Genomic DNA, 20,401 nt, shown 5'->3' with positions numbered 1-20,401 from the left:
TTAAAGAGTACGTGGTGTGTAAGCAGCTAACTACTGGGCACATCGACAACTACGACAAGTTTTGCTATCAGCGGAATATCTGACCACTGCAGAATATTAACCCATTTCAGGCTGTGTTTTAATTAATTTTAGGTGGGCCGATCCCGGCGGTACTGCAATGCCGGGCCAACCCGCGACAGAGGTGGAGCAAGCCCCTAGCACTCCGTCATGAGCCAAAAATGAGTTTAATATTCTGGTCCTGCGATGCAGGACGTATCAGATATTAAGCTGATAAGAACAGATTTTTATTTATCGAGATAATTCTTAGTTACATTTTTAAGAAGTATAAATTTAAGAAAGAATATTCATGACTCTATACAATGCGAGTTTTACAGATTTATTAAGTTTAGAAAAAATTTAAGAGAAACGGTTCTAACCGTACTTAAGTATTTAATCACTATTCTAGTTCGTGGGTTAAGCCCACTACTTAAATATCATGAGGCCGCGTTAGGCGCGGATTCTTAAGTATATAACCTTAAGATTAATCCCGCGTTAGGCGCGGCCTTACTTACGTCAGACCAGGGGTAAAATTGGACCTAATTTAGGGGCTATTTTATTTTATTCATCTCCATGCCCTGACAGCACACTGCACATGCACGGCTGCCAGCGGCTGGTGCGCCACACACGCAGGCGGGTCACACTCAGCCGGACTTCTCCCCTCTGTCCGCCTTGCGGCGGACGTCACTGGGGTGTCGTGGCAGGAGGGTGTTGCTTCCCACGCTGGCTGGAGACTGCCGGGCAGTAGGCACGCGTACGGCGCCGCCCAGCACCGCGCCAACCGAGGTGGGGGCCATATTCGGCGGCCACCACGGAGGGAGGGGCACCAGGTAGCACCGCACGCACCGCTACTGACTCGGCACTGCTGCAGTGCGGCGCGAAGATGGTGTAGCGCCGCAGGTCCCGCGTCGTGAAGGAGAATCTCGACACCGACGTCACGAAGGCACCGACCTCGAAGTTCTCCGACGACTGCAGTCTCGAGGGTCTCGCAGCCTGACGTCAGAGCATGCCACAGTCTAGGGGGACACATACTGGCGGTGGCCAGTGATGTGTTCAACGTAGATGTCGCGGGACCACTTGATGGTGTCGGACACCATCAATCGCCGCATCAGTTGGCAGTAGCGGCTGGCGATGCCTAGGTGCCGAAGCACCGCATCGTTCTGGCGGTCCCACGCCCCCAGACTGCCGACAACCAGGGCGTCGACAGTGACGGAATAGCCGCGAGCGGCTAATCCGCGCGCAACGTCGGCGTACTTTATCTTCTTCAGTTGCCGAGCGTTGTCGAGCGCAATCCGCCTATTCTCGAAGGGGATTGTCACATCGACGATGGTCACAGTCTTCGCGGCCTCGTCAGTTATTACGAGGTCCGGACGCAGCCCACTGCTGTCCCCTATGACGGCTTGGTTGATCCTGATGTCAGGAACAGCAGTGTTTCCTCTCCTTGGCCGCCCAGCGACTGCTGTCGCGAGGCGGTTGAGGACCGCGTTGTGGCGATACTGCAGGGCTGCTGAGTGCACCATACACGCGTTAATCACGTGTGGGAGCGTCTCGTTGTTGTGGCCACAGCGTCGGCAGGCTTTGTTGTTGTTTGCCCGCCCATCAAAGCGGCGACATCCGTTCAGAGGCACGACTCCGAGCCTGGCGCGATGAATGAAGCGCCAGTCTGCGAAGCGAGTGTATTTGCCTCCCGCTATGAAGTGGTTGGACGCTGTGGACTCCCTGGTGCACTCGAACACCTTCCCCTGGTCCGGTTTTCTGAGTAAGATGTGGCGCAGGCGCTGCCTCAGACACTCGCGGAGCGTCCGCGAGAGAAGACGTTTGGCGCCCCCTCCCACCCGGACATGCTCGACGCCAGTGTTGACGGTGCGTCCCACGCTGTCATCATCGTGTTGCGGTCCATCGCCGCCATCTTCGAGGTGTCGTGTAGTCCCGGGCGCCGTCCTCTCCGTGGCCGGCTGCGTCACCCCTCCGATGCCGTCGTGTTCCGCGTCGTCAGCGATGGCGGGTCGGCCGCCGACCTCCACCTGCAACTCAGACAACAGTTCACTCCAGCGCCAGGTGACGCCACGCGGCGCTAGGCGCCTTGTGGCGTTCCTGACGCGTGTCCACAGTGACTGGATGTCACCTCCGTCACGTGCGAGGTCGCCCTCAGTGCTGCCGCTAAGGTAGGTGGCCAAGTCGGATCGACTCGGCTCCCTCCCCAGTCGGCGGCGCACGGCCGTGGATAGAGTGGCCCAGGCGATGTCGCGGACGGTGGCGTCGTCGCAGTGCAGCATGCGGAAGCCGTGGACGATGGTGGAGATGTCCGCAGCGTCCGCGAGCGGCGTCAGGCCGCATCCTCCCTCTCCCAGCGCGAGGTACAGCTGTTCAGTGGACGCACGCTGTGGAAGGAAGAGCCATGATTTGACAGCCGCTTTCACTGCCTTGTCGAGCGCAGATAGCGGCCCCTTGCGTACCGCTCCGCCCCGCATGACAAAGTCAAGCCTGGGGAGGAGGAAGACACGCACAGCGTCAATCTTCTGCCAGGGAGCCAGCAGGGAAGCGTCCAGGTGCTGCAAGTCACGTCGAATTGCCGCGATCGCATCCGTTGGCGTCTGCGTGACTTTGTACCCGGTGGGAACGCCAAGATGGAGGTAGGCGTCACCCGCACCGAGCACGGCTGGTTCTCCCCCTTGCAGGGCGAATACCGAGCCTAGTGTCTGCCGACGGCGGATGTGAAGCGTGGCACACTTCGACGGCTTGAAGGTAAGCCCGGCCCACGTCGCCGCCTCACCCACAACATTGAGGAGCGTCTGCATCGCCTCTGAATCCCGCGCCAGAAGCACGATATCGTCCGCATACGCCAGCGCACTCACACTGACGCCGCAAAGCGGAATACCACACTCATTTCTGAGCGAGGTTGCGGCGCGAAGTACCGGCTCGAGCGCGAGATTAAAGACGATGGGCGACAGTGGACAGCCCTGCTTGACCCCCGCCTGGATCTCAATCTCCTCCGTTAGTCCGTCAGATGTACGGACACGGGTGGAGCAACCATCATACATGTCGGCAATTAGATGGTGCAATTGCTCTGGCAGTCCCATCCTGCTCAGTACTCCAAGGAGGTGAGCGTGAGGCACTGAGCCAAAAGCATTCGCCAGATCAAGCCAAGCAAAGCATGCTTGGCCTCCCCTGCGCCTTGCATCATCAATTGCCGTCTGCACAATGAAGTTGTGCTCATAGCAGCCTTCAAACGTGCGGAAGCCCTTCTGTTCTGGGGAGAGCAGGTTCAACCGCTCTGCCCAGAGAGAAGTGCGGTCCGCAACGATTGCAGCAAAGAGCTTAGAGATGGTGGAGCTCAATGCTAAAGGCCGCCAGTTCGTCACGTCCGAGACGTCCCCTTTCTTGTGGATGAGGACGGTAGTGGATACTTTCCACTGCACCGGAGTCTTCCGCTCATTCCAGCAGCGCGAGAAGATCTTAGCCAGCACATGGCAGCCAGGATCCTCACGTCGCAGGTCCGAGTAGGTGACTCCGTCTGCCCCAGGAGCAGTATTGCTCGCCTTCTGGAGCCGCTGTTGCACTTCCGCGGAGGTGATCAGCGACAGGACCTCCTCGCTGACATCAGGAGGCGTGGTGGCGGCAAAGTCCGGGACAGCAGCTGGTAAATCTGTAACAGAAAAAACAGATTTAGAGTATACCCCCTTAAAGTGCTCCGTGAGCACGTTGCCATCGATTTGGCAGTACGGCGACGTCTCGCCAAGGACGCGCTGCATCGCCTTGCGCCGGTCCGCGCGGTACAGCGTCTGAATCTCAGACGCTGCACTCGCGTCGTACCGACGCTCGGCGGCCGCCGCGCGCCGTGCGCCACGTCTACCGCGCTGCCCACCGCGGCCGCGTGTAGGGGCAGGGGGAGGGGGATTGGCAGCAGCGTCGGCGCGGCCCTGGCCGCGGTGTGCTGCTGCTGGTGGTCCATCCTGTCGATCTCCGGCTGCCTGGCGTTGTGGCTTCGTCTCGGCGATCTCGGAGATGAAGTCCTCGACGACCGCGACGAATGCGTCCCACTGCTGATCGTGGACGCCGTCCAGGGCCGCCAGCCAGCGCCGCTGCCTCTCCGTTAGCCGGGCGTCGGCCAGGGGAGGGGGGGGCGGAGCTGCCTCTGTTGCGCCCTGTTCGGAGGGTACAGGAGGGCCTGTCAGGTTAGGAGGACGGGAGTTTTGCGGCGGGAGGTTGGGACTGGGACGGTCGTTACGACGTCGGCGTCTCCTCTTCTGGCTGCCATGTCTCGGAGACGCGGCTGCAGTCCCTCCGCTCACGTCGCGCCGCTCCGTCGTCTGCGTCGGTGGTGGTGCCGCGCTGCCATCTGGCGTGGGCCGCGCAGTGCTGCTTTCAGTCGCCGCGCCGTTGACAGGTGGCGCAGCGGTCGCAGCAGGGGCCGGTGTAGCTCGCGCCGGCCTGGCGCTCAGGTCGGGCGCACCGCGGCTGGTGTTCGCCGCGCCGCCAACAGATGGCCCGGCGGTCGCCAGCGGCCCGCCGCCGGCGCAAGAAACACGAGGTGTAGCTCGCGCCGGCCGACCGGGCGCGCCGGCTCGCCCCGGGCCGCTGTTACGCGGACTGGGTGCCCGTCGGTCGCTACCGGATGGCGCAGTGGTCGCAGAGGTTGTCGGCGTAGCCCGCGCCGGCCGGGCGTCTCGAGGTGTAGCTCGCGCCGGCCTGGCGCTCGGGCTCGGCGCACCGCGGCTGCTGTTCGCCGCGCCGTCAACAGGTGGCCCAGCGGTCGCCCGCGCCCCGCCGCCGGCGCGAGAAACACGAGGTGTAGCTCGCGCCGGCCTGGCGCTCGGGCCCAGCGCACCGCGGCTGTTGTTCGCCGCGCCGCCAACAGATGGCCCAGCGGTCGCCCGCGCCCGGCCGCCGGCGCGAGATACACGAGGTGTAGCTCGCGCCGGCCGCCCAGACGCGTTGGCTCGCGCAGGGCCGCTGTTACGCGGACTGGGCGGTAAGATGCGCCGTCGGTCCGGAGGTGGTGGTCTGCGACCTGTAGCACGGCGTTTGTCCCTCCGGGGGGTGACTATGTGCCACTCATCATCTGTAACAGGAGCTGTTTCGTTAGTAACACTCCCTGCCTGAGCGGAGACGGAGTGACGGGCGTCACTCGACGTGGCCGCCGGCAGGGCAGAGGAAACGCGGCGCGTATACGTCTGCGACCGCACAAGCACCACACCGTCCGGTACATCCGCCGGGCTCGCGGCCTTTGGTGCGTCAAACAGCGGCGCGGTTGCGCCGTGAGTAGCAACACCACCGGTCGCGGTGAGCGAGGCAGCCTGCCTGCCACTGTCCGCCCGCATCGCAGAGCCACCTGTTGGCGGCGTAGCGAATGCGGGCGGCAGTCCCAGGCCGGTACCCACGCTCCCGACAGATGGCGGGCGGGAGGCGCCTGCGGCAGCCGCACGACGTGGCCAGCGTACGCCACTGGGTGCAATGGCCGGCGCGGGCAGCGGCGAGCCGCGGCCTTTGCCAGACACTGCGCCTCTGGCCGGAGCGACGCGTTCGGCGGCAGGCGTCGGCAGCGTGCTGCCTTCACCTCCCGAACTTGCGCTCGGCACTCGTGGCGACGCGGTTGACGTCGCGGAGCGTATCAGCAGGGGGATGCCAGACCACCTCGGCGTGCGCACACACAGTACGCACGACGCGGGGGTAGCAACCACCGCCGTCCTGGGTGTCACCGACGCCTGCACACTCACACAGGGTGAGGGCAAGGCAGCCTGTGAACCCACCACGCTGCTGCGGGTCAGGACCGCCGCGTATGTTAAACCTAAGTCCAGCCGGTCTGTCCTACTAGCTTCGGGGACCGGACTGGGCTGTGGCCATAGCCCCTCTCTAATATCTAAGGCTAGGCGGCCTATGGTACTAGCTTCCCGAGCCGCTTTCGCCTGTGGCTTTCGCCCAGCACTAACTAAGGACGAAGGGCCTGTCCTACTAGCTTCGGGGGCCCTCGCCTGTGACCTCCCGCCGGCCGACCTCTCTGGGTGCCCCAGAGAGTCAGACACGGCATCGTGTCCCATACTCACACTCCCCCGACTGGCAGCGCCGGGGGTGGCGGACTCTGCATTGCAGGACCGCTGATGCGTCCGCAACTTCTTCAGTTGCGGGTCGCGTCGGCCGCAAAACGCGCACTCGAAAACGGGGACCGTTTCCGGGTCGTGCAGCCTCCTGTAGTGGCGAAGAAGGGCCGAGTGGTCCTTGTATTCGCCAAAAGTTGGCCTGCCTGCAGCCTTGGTGACGAAGCAGATCCGGCAGCGAAAGACGTCCGCCGGCAGCGTCACCACGAGCTCCATTGTTCAGGTCGCGGACCTGAAACAAGAGAATAAGCGCGACCGCTTCCCGGTGCAGAAATCAGCCCATATTAGCTCGTATTAAGCTGATAAGAACAGATACTACACTTTGATCTTAGCCAAAAGGCCGAGAAGCGATAAGGAAAACCCGCAGTGGAAGGGCCTAAATGCTTGCAGCGTGTGCGCTCCACATGTGGGAGTGACACACGGTGGTACGGGCCGATATGGCAACAGGCGACCGTCGAAAACATCGCAAAAGCAAGTGCCGGAAGGAACGACAATTCACGAGAGCAATCGTCAACAGCCCAGTACTAGCGTCCATGTCGAAGAGTAAACGGCGACTCCCATTTGACCGCCGCTAGCTGCCAGGGCGGTGCAGAAGCCGTGCGGCCGCCCCACAGCAGCGCCAGGCCGGCGCGAGCTACACTGGCGCGAGGCCGGCGCGAGCTACACCTAGCCGAGTGCTTACATCGTCCACCGCCTACTGCATATGTGTGTGTACACACGTATTCTGCGTGCGTGCGGCGGCGACGACGACGTTCGCGAGGAGCTAAGGTTATAACTCCAAAAAATTTAATTAAAATTATCTGTGGCCGGACCATAAGAGACGCCAACGAGGCATCTGAAGGCACTGTTGTGTGCCCCCATAAATTGCCAGCCTGGTGTAATGCGGCTGCAAGAGGGGTCCGGCTAAAGGCAAAAAAAAAAAAAAAAAATTGAATACTTGCGATAATCTAAAATTAATTTAAAGAGTACGTGGTGTGTAAGCAGCTAACTACTGGGCACATCGACAACTACGACAAGTTTTGCTATCAGCGGAATATCTGACCACTGCAGAATATTAACCCATTTCAGGCTGTGTTTTAATTAATTTTAGGTGGGCCGATCCCGGCGGTACTGCAATGCCGGGCCAACCCGCGACAGAGGTGGAGCAAGCCCCTAGCACTCCGTCATGAGCCAAAAATGAGTTTAATATTCTGGTCCTGCGATGCAGGACGTATCAGATATTAAGCTGATAAGAACAGATACTACACTTTGATCTTAGCCAAAAGGCCGAGAAGCGATAAGGAAAACCCGCAGTGGAAGGGCCTAAATGCTTGCAGCGTGTGCGCTCCACATGTGGGAGTGACACACGGTGGTACGGGCCGATATGGCAACAGGCGACCGTCGAAAACATCGCAAAAGCAAGTGCCGGAAGGAACGACAATTCACGAGAGCAATCGTCAACAGCCCAGTACTAGCGTCCATGTCGAAGAGTAAACGGCGACTCCCATTTGACCGCCGCTAGCTGCCAGGGCGGTGCAGAAGCCGTGCGGCCGCCCCACAGCAGCGCCAGGCCGGCGCGAGCTACACCGGCGCGAGGCCGGCGCGAGCTACACCTAGCCGAGTGCTTACATCGTCCACCGCCTACTGCATATGTGTGTGTACACACGTATTCTGCGTGCGTGCGGCGGCGACGACGACGTTCGCGAGGAGCTAAGGTTATAACTCCAAAAAATTTAATTAAAATTATCTGTGGCCGGACCATAAGAGACGCCAACGAGGCATCTGAAGGCACTGTTGTGTGCCCCCATAAATTGCCAGCCTGGTGTAATGCGGCTGCAAGAGGGGTCCGGCTAAAGGCAAAAAAAAAAAAAAAAAAATTGAATACTTGCGATAATCTAAAATTAATTTAAAGAGTACGTGGTGTGTAAGCAGCTAACTACTGGGCACATCGACAACTACGACAAGTTTTGCTATCAGCGGAATATCTGACCACTGCAGAATATTAACCCATTTCAGGCTGTGTTTTAATTAATTTTAGGTGGGCCGATCCCGGCGGTACTGCAATGCCGGGCCAACCCGCGACAGAGGTGGAGCAAGCCCCTAGCACTCCGTCATGAGCCAAAAATGAGTTTAATATTCTGGTCCTGCGATGCAGGACGTATCAGATATTAAGCTGATAAGAACAGATACTACACTTTGATCTTAGCCAAAAGGCCGAGAAGCGATAAGGAAAACCCGCAGTGGAAGGGCCTAAATGCTTGCAGCGTGTGCGCTCCACATGTGGGAGTGACACACGGTGGTACGGGCCGATATGGCAACAGGCGACCGTCGAAAACATCGCAAAAGCAAGTGCCGGAAGGAACGACAATTCACGAGAGCAATCGTCAACAGCCCAGTACTAGCGTCCATGTCGAAGAGTAAACGGCGACTCCCATTTGACCGCCGCTAGCTGCCAGGGCGGTGCAGAAGCCGTGCGGCCGCCCCACAGCAGCGCCAGGCCGGCGCGAGCTACACCGGCGCGAGGCCGGCGCGAGCTACACCTAGCCGAGTGCTTACATCGTCCACCGCCTACTGCATATGTGTGTGTACACACGTATTCTGCGTGCGTGCGGCGGCGACGACGACGTTCGCGAGGAGCTAAGGTTATAACTCCAAAAAATTTAATTAAAATTATCTGTGGCCGGACCATAAGAGACGCCAACGAGGCATCTGAAGGCACTGTTGTGTGCCCCCATAAATTGCCAGCCTGGTGTAATGCGGCTGCAAGAGGGGTCCGGCTAAAGGCAAAAAAAAAAAAAAAAAAAATTGAATACTTGCGATAATCTAAAATTAATTTAAAGAGTACGTGGTGTGTGAGCAGCTAACTACTGGGCACATCGACAACTACGACAAGTTTTGCTATCAGCGGAATATCTGACCACTGCAGAATATTAACCCATTTCAGGCTGTGTTTTAATTAATTTTAGGTGGGCCGATCCCGGCGGTACTGCAATGCCGGGCCAACCCGCGACAGAGGTGGAGCAAGCCCCTAGCACTCCGTCATGAGCCAAAAATGAGTTTAATATTCTGGTCCTGCGATGCAGGACGTATCAGATATTAAGCTGATAAGAACAGATACTACACTTTGATCTTAGCCAAAAGGCCGAGAAGCGATAAGGAAAACCCGCAGTGGAAGGGCCTAAATGCTTGCAGCGTGTGCGCTCCACATGTGGGAGTGACACACGGTGGTACGGGCCGATATGGCAACAGGCGACCGTCGAAAACATCGCAAAAGCAAGTGCCGGAAGGAACGACAATTCACGAGAGCAATCGTCAACAGCCCAGTACTAGCGTCCATGTCGAAGAGTAAACGGCGACTCCCATTTGACCGCCGCTAGCTGCCAGGGCGGTGCAGAAGCCGTGCGGCCGCCCCACAGCAGCGCCAGGCCGGCGCGAGCTACACCGGCGCGAGGCCGGCGCGAGCTACACCTAGCCGAGTGCTTACATCGTCCACCGCCTACTGCATATGTGTGTGTACACACGTATTCTGCGTGCGTGCGGCGGCGACGACGACGTTCGCGAGGAGCTAAGGTTATAACTCCAAAAAATTTAATTAAAATTATCTGTGGCCGGACCATAAGAGACGCCAACGAGGCATCTGAAGGCACTGTTGTGTGCCCCCATAAATTGCCAGCCTGGTGTAATGCGGCTGCAAGAGGGGTCCGGCTAAAGGCAAAAAAAAAAAAAAAAAAATTGAATACTTGCGATAATCTAAAATTAATTTAAAGAGTACGTGGTGTGTAAGCAGCTAACTACTGGGCACATCGACAACTACGACAAGTTTTGCTATCAGCGGAATATCTGACCACTGCAGAATATTAACCCATTTCAGGCTGTGTTTTAATTAATTTTAGGTGGGCCGATCCCGGCGGTACTGCAATGCCGGGCCAACCCGCGACAGAGGTGGAGCAAGCCCCTAGCACTCCGTCATGAGCCAAAAATGAGTTTAATATTCTGGTCCTGCGATGCAGGACGTATCAGATATTAAGCTGATAAGAACAGATACTACACTTTGATCTTAGCCAAAAGGCCGAGAAGCGATAAGGAAAACCCGCAGTGGAAGGGCCTAAATGCTTGCAGCGTGTGCGCTCCACATGTGGGAGTGACACACGGTGGTACGGGCCGATATGGCAACAGGCGACCGTCGAAAACATCGCAAAAGCAAGTGCCGGAAGGAACGACAATTCACGAGAGCAATCGTCAACAGCCCAGTACTAGCGTCCATGTCGAAGAGTAAACGGCGACTCCCATTTGACCGCCGCTAGCTGCCAGGGCGGTGCAGAAGCCGTGCGGCCGCCCCACAGCAGCGCCAGGCCGGCGCGAGCTACACCGGCGCGAGGCCGGCGCGAGCTACACCTAGCCGAGTGCTTACATCGTCCACCGCCTACTGCATATGTGTGTGTACACACGTATTCTGCGTGCGTGCGGCGGCGACGACGACGTTCGCGAGGAGCTAAGGTTATAACTCCAAAAAATTTAATTAAAATTATCTGTGGCCGGACCATAAGAGACGCCAACGAGGCATCTGAAGGCACTGTTGTGTGCCCCCATAAATTGCCAGCCTGGTGTAATGCGGCTGCAAGAGGGGTCCGGCTAAAGGCAAAAAAAAAAAAAAAAAAAATTGAATACTTGCGATAATCTAAAATTAATTTAAAGAGTACGTGGTGTGTGAGCAGCTAACTACTGGGCACATCGACAACTACGACAAGTTTTGCTATCAGCGGAATATCTGACCACTGCAGAATATTAACCCATTTCAGGCTGTGTTTTAATTAATTTTAGGTGGGCCGATCCCGGCGGTACTGCAATGCCGGGCCAACCCGCGACAGAGGTGGAGCAAGCCCCTAGCACTCCGTCATGAGCCAAAAATGAGTTTAATATTCTGGTCCTGCGATGCAGGACGTATCAGATATTAAGCTGATAAGAACAGATACTACACTTTGATCTTAGCCAAAAGGCCGAGAAGCGATAAGGAAAACCCGCAGTGGAAGGGCCTAAATGCTTGCAGCGTGTGCGCTCCACATGTGGGAGTGACACACGGTGGTACGGGCCGATATGGCAACAGGCGACCGTCGAAAACATCGCAAAAGCAAGTGCCGGAAGGAACGACAATTCACGAGAGCAATCGTCAACAGCCCAGTACTAGCGTCCATGTCGAAGAGTAAACGGCGACTCCCATTTGACCGCCGCTAGCTGCCAGGGCGGTGCAGAAGCCGTGCGGCCGCCCCACAGCAGCGCCAGGCCGGCGCGAGCTACACTGGCGCGAGGCCGGCGCGAGCTACACCTAGCCGAGTGCTTACATCGTCCACCGCCTACTGCATATGTGTGTGTACACACGTATTCTGCGTGCGTGCGGCGGCGACGACGACGTTCGCGAGGAGCTAAGGTTATAACTCCAAAAAATTTAATTAAAATTATCTGTGGCCGGACCATAAGAGACGCCAACGAGGCATCTGAAGGCACTGTTGTGTGCCCCCATAAATTGCCAGCCTGGTGTAATGCGGCTGCAAGAGGGGTCCGGCTAAAGGCAAAAAAAAAAAAAAAAAATTGAATACTTGCGATAATCTAAAATTAATTTAAAGAGTACGTGGTGTGTAAGCAGCTAACTACTGGGCACATCGACAACTACGACAAGTTTTGCTATCAGCGGAATATCTGACCACTGCAGAATATTAACCCATTTCAGGCTGTGTTTTAATTAATTTTAGGTGGGCCGATCCCGGCGGTACTGCAATGCCGGGCCAACCCGCGACAGAGGTGGAGCAAGCCCCTAGCACTCCGTCATGAGCCAAAAATGAGTTTAATATTCTGGTCCTGCGATGCAGGACGTATCAGATATTAAGCTGATAAGAACAGATACTACACTTTGATCTTAGCCAAAAGGCCGAGAAGCGATAAGGAAAACCCGCAGTGGAAGGGCCTAAATGCTTGCAGCGTGTGCGCTCCACATGTGGGAGTGACACACGGTGGTACGGGCCGATATGGCAACAGGCGACCGTCGAAAACATCGCAAAAGCAAGTGCCGGAAGGAACGACAATTCACGAGAGCAATCGTCAACAGCCCAGTACTAGCGTCCATGTCGAAGAGTAAACGGCGACTCCCATTTGACCGCCGCTAGCTGCCAGGGCGGTGCAGAAGCCGTGCGGCCGCCCCACAGCAGCGCCAGGCCGGCGCGAGCTACACCGGCGCGAGGCCGGCGCGAGCTACACCTAGCCGAGTGCTTACATCGTCCACCGCCTACTGCATATGTGTGTGTACACACGTATTCTGCGTGCGTGCGGCGGCGACGACGACGTTCGCGAGGAGCTAAGGTTATAACTCCAAAAAATTTAATTAAAATTATCTGTGGCCGGACCATAAGAGACGCCAACGAGGCATCTGAAGGCACTGTTGTGTGCCCCCATAAATTGCCAGCCTGGTGTAATGCGGCTGCAAGAGGGGTCCGGCTAAAGGCAAAAAAAAAAAAAAAAAAATTGAATACTTGCGATAATCTAAAATTAATTTAAAGAGTACGTGGTGTGTAAGCAGCTAACTACTGGGCACATCGACAACTACGACAAGTTTTGCTATCAGCGGAATATCTGACCACTGCAGAATATTAACCCATTTCAGGCTGTGTTTTAATTAATTTTAGGTGGGCCGATCCCGGCGGTACTGCAATGCCGGGCCAACCCGCGACAGAGGTGGAGCAAGCCCCTAGCACTCCGTCATGAGCCAAAAATGAGTTTAATATTCTGGTCCTGCGATGCAGGACGTATCAGATATTAAGCTGATAAGAACAGATACTACACTTTGATCTTAGCCAAAAGGCCGAGAAGCGATAAGGAAAACCCGCAGTGGAAGGGCCTAAATGCTTGCAGCGTGTGCGCTCCACATGTGGGAGTGACACACGGTGGTACGGGCCGATATGGCAACAGGCGACCGTCGAAAACATCGCAAAAGCAAGTGCCGGAAGGAACGACAATTCACGAGAGCAATCGTCAACAGCCCAGTACTAGCGTCCATGTCGAAGAGTAAACGGCGACTCCCATTTGACCGCCGCTAGCTGCCAGGGCGGTGCAGAAGCCGTGCGGCCGCCCCACAGCAGCGCCAGGCCGGCGCGAGCTACACCGGCGCGAGGCCGGCGCGAGCTACACCTAGCCGAGTGCTTACATCGTCCACCGCCTACTGCATATGTGTGTGTACACACGTATTCTGCGTGCGTGCGGCGGCGACGACGACGTTCGCGAGGAGCTAAGGTTATAACTCCAAAAAATTTAATTAAAATTATCTGTGGCCGGACCATAAGAGACGCCAACGAGGCATCTGAAGGCACTGTTGTGTGCCCCCATAAATTGCCAGCCTGGTGTAATGCGGCTGCAAGAGGGGTCCGGCTAAAGGCAAAAAAAAAAAAAAAAAAAATTGAATACTTGCGATAATCTAAAATTAATTTAAAGAGTACGTGGTGTGTGAGCAGCTAACTACTGGGCACATCGACAACTACGACAAGTTTTGCTATCAGCGGAATATCTGACCACTGCAGAATATTAACCCATTTCAGGCTGTGTTTTAATTAATTTTAGGTGGGCCGATCCCGGCGGTACTGCAATGCCGGGCCAACCCGCGACAGAGGTGGAGCAAGCCCCTAGCACTCCGTCATGAGCCAAAAATGAGTTTAATATTCTGGTCCTGCGATGCAGGACGTATCAGATATTAAGCTGATAAGAACAGATACTACACTTTGATCTTAGCCAAAAGGCCGAGAAGCGATAAGGAAAACCCGCAGTGGAAGGGCCTAAATGCTTGCAGCGTGTGCGCTCCACATGTGGGAGTGACACACGGTGGTACGGGCCGATATGGCAACAGGCGACCGTCGAAAACATCGCAAAAGCAAGTGCCGGAAGGAACGACAATTCACGAGAGCAATCGTCAACAGCCCAGTACTAGCGTCCATGTCGAAGAGTAAACGGCGACTCCCATTTGACCGCCGCTAGCTGCCAGGGCGGTGCAGAAGCCGTGCGGCCGCCCCACAGCAGCGCCAGGCCGGCGCGAGCTACACCGGCGCGAGGCCGGCGCGAGCTACACCTAGCCGAGTGCTTACATCGTCCACCGCCTACTGCATATGTGTGTGTACACACGTATTCTGCGTGCGTGCGGCGGCGACGACGACGTTCGCGAGGAGCTAAGGTTATAACTCCAAAAAATTTAATTAAAATTATCTGTGGCCGGACCATAAGAGACGCCAACGAGGCATCTGAAGGCACTGTTGTGTGCCCCCATAAATTGCCAGCCTGGTGTAATGCGGCTGCAAGAGGGGTCCGGCTAAAGGCAAAAAAAAAAAAAAAAAAAAATTGAATACTTGCGATAATCTAAAATTAATTTAAAGAGTACGTGGTGTGTAAGCAGCTAACTACTGGGCACATCGACAACTACGACAAGTTTTGCTATCAGCGGAATATCTGACCACTGCAGAATATTAACCCATTTCAGGCTGTGTTTTAATTAATTTTAGGTGGGCCGATCCCGGCGGTACTGCAATGCCGGGCCAACCCGCGACAGAGGTGGAGCAAGCCCCTAGCACTCCGTCATGAGCCAAAAATGAGTTTAATATTCTGGTCCTGCGATGCAGGACGTATCAGATATTAAGCTGATAAGAACAGATACTACACTTTGATCTTAGCCAAAAGGCCGAGAAGCGATAAGGAAAACCCGCAGTGGAAGGGCCTAAATGCTTGCAGCGTGTGCGCTCCACATGTGGGAGTGACACACGGTGGTACGGGCCGATATGGCAACAGGCGACCGTCGAAAACATCGCAAAAGCAAGTGCCGGAAGGAACGACAATTCACGAGAGCAATCGTCAACAGCCCAGTACTAGCGTCCATGTCGAAGAGTAAACGGCGACTCCCATTTGACCGCCGCTAGCTGCCAGGGCGGTGCAGAAGCCGTGCGGCCGCCCCACAGCAGCGCCAGGCCGGCGCGAGCTACACTGGCGCGAGGCCGGCGCGAGCTACACCTAGCCGAGTGCTTACATCGTCCACCGCCTACTGCATATGTGTGTGTACACACGTATTCTGCGTGCGTGCGGCGGCGACGACGACGTTCGCGAGGAGCTAAGGTTATAACTCCAAAAAATTTAATTAAAATTATCTGTGGCCGGACCATAAGAGACGCCAACGAGGCATCTGAAGGCACTGTTGTGTGCCCCCATAAATTGCCAGCCTGGTGTAATGCGGCTGCAAGAGGGGTCCGGCTAAAGGCAAAAAAAAAAAAAAAAAATTGAATACTTGCGATAATCTAAAATTAATTTAAAGAGTACGTGGTGTGTAAGCAGCTAACTACTGGGCACATCGACAACTACGACAAGTTTTGCTATCAGCGGAATATCTGACCACTGCAGAATATTAACCCATTTCAGGCTGTGTTTTAATTAATTTTAGGTGGGCCGATCCCGGCGGTACTGCAATGCCGGGCCAACCCGCGACAGAGGTGGAGCAAGCCCCTAGCACTCCGTCATGAGCCAAAAATGAGTTTAATATTCTGGTCCTGCGATGCAGGACGTATCAGATATTAAGCTGATAAGAACAGATACTACACTTTGATCTTAGCCAAAAGGCCGAGAAGCGATAAGGAAAACCCGCAGTGGAAGGGCCTAAATGCTTGCAGCGTGTGCGCTCCACATGTGGGAGTGACACACGGTGGTACGGGCCGATATGGCAACAGGCGACCGTCGAAAACATCGCAAAAGCAAGTGCCGGAAGGAACGACAATTCACGAGAGCAATCGTCAACAGCCCAGTACTAGCGTCCATGTCGAAGAGTAAACGGCGACTCCCATTTGACCGCCGCTAGCTGCCAGGGCGGTGCAGAAGCCGTGCGGCCGCCCCACAGCAGCGCCAGGCCGGCGCGAGCTACACCGGCGCGAGGCCGGCGCGAGCTACACCTAGCCGAGTGCTTACATCGTCCACCGCCTACTGCATATGTGTGTGTACACACGTATTCTGCGTGCGTGCGGCGGCGACGACGACGTTCGCGAGGAGCTAAGGTTATAACTCCAAAAAATTTAATTAAAATTATCTGTGGCCGGACCATAAGAGACGCCAACGAGGCATCTGAAGGCACTGTTGTGTGCCCCCATAAATTGCCAGCCTGGTGTAATGCGGCTGCAAGAGGGGTCCGGCTAAAGGCAAAAAAAAAAAAAAAAAAATTGAATACTTGCGATAATCTAAAATTAATTTAAAGAGTACGTGGTGTGTAAGCAGCTAACTACTGGGCACATCGACAACTACGACAAGTTTTGCTATCAGCGGAATATCTGACCACTGCAGAATATTAACCCATTTCAGGCTGTGTTTTAATTAATTTTAGGTGGGCCGATCCCGGCGGTACTGCAATGCCGGGCCAACCCGCGACAGAGGTGGAGCAAGCCCCTAGCACTCCGTCATGAGCCAAAAATGAGTTTAATATTCTGGTCCTGCGATGCAGGACGTATCAGATATTAAGCTGATAAGAACAGATACTACACTTTGATCTTAGCCAAAAGGCCGAGAAGCGATAAGGAAAACCCGCAGTGGAAGGGCCTAAATGCTTGCAGCGTGTGCGCTCCACATGTGGGAGTGACACACGGTGGTACGGGCCGATATGGCAACAGGCGACCGTCGAAAACATCGCAAAAGCAAGTGCCGGAAGGAACGACAATTCACGAGAGCAATCGTCAACAGCCCAGTACTAGCGTCCATGTCGAAGAGTAAACGGCGACTCCCATTTGACCGCCGCTAGCTGCCAGGGCGGTGCAGAAGCCGTGCGGCCGCCCCACAGCAGCGCCAGGCCGGCGCGAGCTACACCGGCGCGAGGCCGGCGCGAGCTACACCTAGCCGAGTGCTTACATCGTCCACCGCCTACTGCATATGTGTGTGTACACACGTATTCTGCGTGCGTGCGGCGGCGACGACGACGTTCGCGAGGAGCTAAGGTTATAACTCCAAAAAATTTAATTAAAATTATCTGTGGCCGGACCATAAGAGACGCCAACGAGGCATCTGAAGGCACTGTTGTGTGCCCCCATAAATTGCCAGCCTGGTGTAATGCGGCTGCAAGAGGGGTCCGGCTAAAGGCAAAAAAAAAAAAAAAAAAAATTGAATACTTGCGATAATCTAAAATTAATTTAAAGAGTACGTGGTGTGTGAGCAGCTAACTACTGGGCACATCGACAACTACGACAAGTTTTGCTATCAGCGGAATATCTGACCACTGCAGAATATTAACCCATTTCAGGCTGTGTTTTAATTAATTTTAGGTGGGCCGATCCCGGCGGTACTGCAATGCCGGGCCAACCCGCGACAGAGGTGGAGCAAGCCCCTAGCACTCCGTCATGAGCCAAAAATGAGTTTAATATTCTGGTCCTGCGATGCAGGACGTATCAGATATTAAGCTGATAAGAACAGATACTACACTTTGATCTTAGCCAAAAGGCCGAGAAGCGATAAGGAAAACCCGCAGTGGAAGGGCCTAAATGCTTGCAGCGTGTGCGCTCCACATGTGGGAGTGACACACGGTGGTACGGGCCGATATGGCAACAGGCGACCGTCGAAAACATCGCAAAAGCAAGTGCCGGAAGGAACGACAATTCACGAGAGCAATCGTCAACAGCCCAGTACTAGCGTCCATGTCGAAGAGTAAACGGCGACTCCCATTTGACCGCCGCTAGCTGCCAGGGCGGTGCAGAAGCCGTGCGGCCGCCCCACAGCAGCGCCAGGCCGGCGCGAGCTACACCGGCGCGAGGCCGGCGCGAGCTACACCTAGCCGAGTGCTTACATCGTCCACCGCCTACTGCATATGTGTGTGTACACACGTATTCTGCGTGCGTGCGGCGGCGACGACGACGTTCGCGAGGAGCTAAGGTTATAACTCCAAAAAATTTAATTAAAATTATCTGTGGCCGGACCATAAGAGACGCCAACGAGGCATCTGAAGGCACTGTTGTGTGCCCCCATAAATTGCCAGCCTGGTGTAATGCGGCTGCAAGAGGGGTCCGGCTAAAGGCAAAAAAAAAAAAAAAAAAAATTGAATACTTGCGATAATCTAAAATTAATTTAAAGAGTACGTGGTGTGTAAGCAGCTAACTACTGGGCACATCGACAACTACGACAAGTTTTGCTATCAGCGGAATATCTGACCACTGCAGAATATTAACCCATTTCAGGCTGTGTTTTAATTAATTTTAGGTGGGCCGATCCCGGCGGTACTGCAATGCCGGGCCAACCCGCGACAGAGGTGGAGCAAGCCCCTAGCACTCCGTCATGAGCCAAAAATGAGTTTAATATTCTGGTCCTGCGATGCAGGACGTATCAGATATTAAGCTGATAAGAACAGATACTACACTTTGATCTTAGCCAAAAGGCCGAGAAGCGATAAGGAAAACCCGCAGTGGAAGGGCCTAAATGCTTGCAGCGTGTGCGCTCCACATGTGGGAGTGACACACGGTGGTACGGGCCGATATGGCAACAGGCGACCGTCGAAAACATCGCAAAAGCAAGTGCCGGAAGGAACGACAATTCACGAGAGCAATCGTCAACAGCCCAGTACTAGCGTCCATGTCGAAGAGTAAACGGCGACTCCCATTTGACCGCCGCTAGCTGCCAGGGCGGTGCAGAAGCCGTGCGGCCGCCCCACAGCAGCGCCAGGCCGGCGCGAGCTACACCGGCGCGAGGCCGGCGCGAGCTACACCTAGCCGAGTGCTTACATCGTCCACCGCCTACTGCATATGTGTGTGTACACACGTATTCTGCGTGCGTGCGGCGGCGACGACGACGTTCGCGAGGAGCTAAGGTTATAACTCCAAAAAATTTAATTAAAATTATCTGTGGCCGGACCATAAGAGACGCCAACGAGGCATCTGAAGGCACTGTTGTGTGCCCCCATAAATTGCCAGCCTGGTGTAATGCGGCTGCAAGAGGGGTCCGGCTAAAGGCAAAAAAAAAAAAAAAAAAAAATTGAATACTTGCGATAATCTAAAATTAATTTAAAGAGTACGTGGTGTGTAAGCAGCTAACTACTGGGCACATCGACAACTACGACAAGTTTTGCTATCAGCGGAATATCTGACCACTGCAGAATATTAACCCATTTCAGGCTGTGTTTTAATTAATTTTAGGTGGGCCGATCCCGGCGGTACTGCAATGCCGGGCCAACCCGCGACAGAGGTGGAGCAAGCCCCTAGCACTCCGTCATGAGCCAAAAATGAGTTTAATATTCTGGTCCTGCGATGCAGGACGTATCAGATATTAAGCTGATAAGAACAGATACTACACTTTGATCTTAGCCAAAAGGCCGAGAAGCGATAAGGAAAACCCGCAGTGGAAGGGCCTAAATGCTTGCAGCGTGTGCGCTCCACATGTGGGAGTGACACACGGTGGTACGGGCCGATATGGCAACAGGCGACCGTCGAAAACATCGCAAAAGCAAGTGCCGGAAGGAACGACAATTCACGAGAGCAATCGTCAACAGCCCAGTACTAGCGTCCATGTCGAAGAGTAAACGGCGACTCCCATTTGACCGCCGCTAGCTGCCAGGGCGGTGCAGAAGCCGTGCGGCCGCCCCACAGCAGCGCCAGGCCGGCGCGAGCTACACTGGCGCGAGGCCGGCGCGAGCTACACCTAGCCGAGTGCTTACATCGTCCACCGCCTACTGCATATGTGTGTGTACACACGTATTCTGCGTGCGTGCGGCGGCGACGACGACGTTCGCGAGGAGCTAAGGTTATAACTCCAAAAAATTTAATTAAAATTATCTGTGGCCGGACCATAAGAGACGCCAACGAGGCATCTGAAGGCACTGTTGTGTGCCCCCATAAATTGCCAGCCTGGTGTAATGCGGCTGCAAGAGGGGTCCGGCTAAAGGCAAAAAAAAAAAAAAAAAATTGAATACTTGCGATAATCTAAAATTAATTTAAAGAGTACGTGGTGTGTAAGCAGCTAACTACTGGGCACATCGACAACTACGACAAGTTTTGCTATCAGCGGAATATCTGACCACTGCAGAATATTAACCCATTTCAGGCTGTGTTTTAATTAATTTTAGGTGGGCCGATCCCGGCGGTACTGCAATGCCGGGCCAACCCGCGACAGAGGTGGAGCAAGCCCCTAGCACTCCGTCATGAGCCAAAAATGAGTTTAATATTCTGGTCCTGCGATGCAGGACGTATCAGATATTAAGCTGATAAGAACAGATACTACACTTTGATCTTAGCCAAAAGGCCGAGAAGCGATAAGGAAAA

At 55.1% G+C, this 20,401-nt stretch overlaps 15 non-coding genes and 2 pseudogenes across 15 annotated transcripts; all 17 read right to left on the bottom strand.

Moving 5' to 3' along the window:
- Positions 1-127: 127 nt before the first annotated feature.
- LOC126204581 (U2 spliceosomal RNA) lies at positions 128-342 on the bottom strand (annotated as a pseudogene).
- A 6,029-nt stretch (positions 343-6,371) lies between these two features.
- Positions 6,372-6,483, bottom strand: LOC126204879 (U2 spliceosomal RNA; annotated as a pseudogene).
- A 733-nt stretch (positions 6,484-7,216) lies between these two features.
- LOC126204303 (U2 spliceosomal RNA) lies at positions 7,217-7,409 on the bottom strand. The gene has a single exon (XR_007540479.1). It is a non-coding gene; the product is annotated as a U2 spliceosomal RNA (small nuclear RNA).
- Positions 7,410-8,143: 734 nt separating this feature from the next.
- LOC126204296 (U2 spliceosomal RNA) lies at positions 8,144-8,336 on the bottom strand. Its single transcript, XR_007540478.1, has one exon. It is a non-coding gene; the product is annotated as a U2 spliceosomal RNA (small nuclear RNA).
- Positions 8,337-9,071: 735 nt separating this feature from the next.
- On the bottom strand, positions 9,072-9,264 carry LOC126204288 (U2 spliceosomal RNA). Its single transcript, XR_007540477.1, has one exon. It is a non-coding gene; the product is annotated as a U2 spliceosomal RNA (small nuclear RNA).
- A 734-nt stretch (positions 9,265-9,998) lies between these two features.
- Positions 9,999-10,191, bottom strand: LOC126204280 (U2 spliceosomal RNA). Its single transcript, XR_007540476.1, has one exon. It is a non-coding gene; the product is annotated as a U2 spliceosomal RNA (small nuclear RNA).
- Positions 10,192-10,926: 735 nt separating this feature from the next.
- Positions 10,927-11,119, bottom strand: LOC126204273 (U2 spliceosomal RNA). Its single transcript, XR_007540475.1, has one exon. It is a non-coding gene; the product is annotated as a U2 spliceosomal RNA (small nuclear RNA).
- Positions 11,120-11,852: 733 nt separating this feature from the next.
- Positions 11,853-12,045, bottom strand: LOC126204257 (U2 spliceosomal RNA). Its single transcript, XR_007540474.1, has one exon. It is a non-coding gene; the product is annotated as a U2 spliceosomal RNA (small nuclear RNA).
- Positions 12,046-12,779: 734 nt separating this feature from the next.
- On the bottom strand, positions 12,780-12,972 carry LOC126204250 (U2 spliceosomal RNA). Its single transcript, XR_007540473.1, has one exon. It is a non-coding gene; the product is annotated as a U2 spliceosomal RNA (small nuclear RNA).
- A 735-nt stretch (positions 12,973-13,707) lies between these two features.
- On the bottom strand, positions 13,708-13,900 carry LOC126204241 (U2 spliceosomal RNA). The gene has a single exon (XR_007540472.1). It is a non-coding gene; the product is annotated as a U2 spliceosomal RNA (small nuclear RNA).
- Positions 13,901-14,636: 736 nt separating this feature from the next.
- On the bottom strand, positions 14,637-14,829 carry LOC126204233 (U2 spliceosomal RNA). The gene has a single exon (XR_007540471.1). It is a non-coding gene; the product is annotated as a U2 spliceosomal RNA (small nuclear RNA).
- A 733-nt stretch (positions 14,830-15,562) lies between these two features.
- LOC126204226 (U2 spliceosomal RNA) lies at positions 15,563-15,755 on the bottom strand. The gene has a single exon (XR_007540470.1). It is a non-coding gene; the product is annotated as a U2 spliceosomal RNA (small nuclear RNA).
- Positions 15,756-16,489: 734 nt separating this feature from the next.
- LOC126204218 (U2 spliceosomal RNA) lies at positions 16,490-16,682 on the bottom strand. The gene has a single exon (XR_007540469.1). It is a non-coding gene; the product is annotated as a U2 spliceosomal RNA (small nuclear RNA).
- Positions 16,683-17,417: 735 nt separating this feature from the next.
- On the bottom strand, positions 17,418-17,610 carry LOC126204210 (U2 spliceosomal RNA). Its single transcript, XR_007540468.1, has one exon. It is a non-coding gene; the product is annotated as a U2 spliceosomal RNA (small nuclear RNA).
- Positions 17,611-18,345: 735 nt separating this feature from the next.
- On the bottom strand, positions 18,346-18,538 carry LOC126204203 (U2 spliceosomal RNA). Its single transcript, XR_007540467.1, has one exon. It is a non-coding gene; the product is annotated as a U2 spliceosomal RNA (small nuclear RNA).
- A 736-nt stretch (positions 18,539-19,274) lies between these two features.
- Positions 19,275-19,467, bottom strand: LOC126204196 (U2 spliceosomal RNA). Its single transcript, XR_007540466.1, has one exon. It is a non-coding gene; the product is annotated as a U2 spliceosomal RNA (small nuclear RNA).
- Positions 19,468-20,200: 733 nt separating this feature from the next.
- LOC126204188 (U2 spliceosomal RNA) lies at positions 20,201-20,393 on the bottom strand. Its single transcript, XR_007540465.1, has one exon. It is a non-coding gene; the product is annotated as a U2 spliceosomal RNA (small nuclear RNA).
- Positions 20,394-20,401: the final 8 nt, after the last annotated feature.

Source organism: Schistocerca nitens, chromosome 1 (genome assembly GCF_023898315.1).
Source record: "Schistocerca nitens isolate TAMUIC-IGC-003100 chromosome 1, iqSchNite1.1, whole genome shotgun sequence".
Classification (NCBI taxonomy): domain Eukaryota; kingdom Metazoa; phylum Arthropoda; class Insecta; order Orthoptera; family Acrididae; genus Schistocerca; species Schistocerca nitens.
Note: the sequence above shows the minus strand (reverse complement) of the source record. Positions and strands in the feature narration are given on the sequence as shown.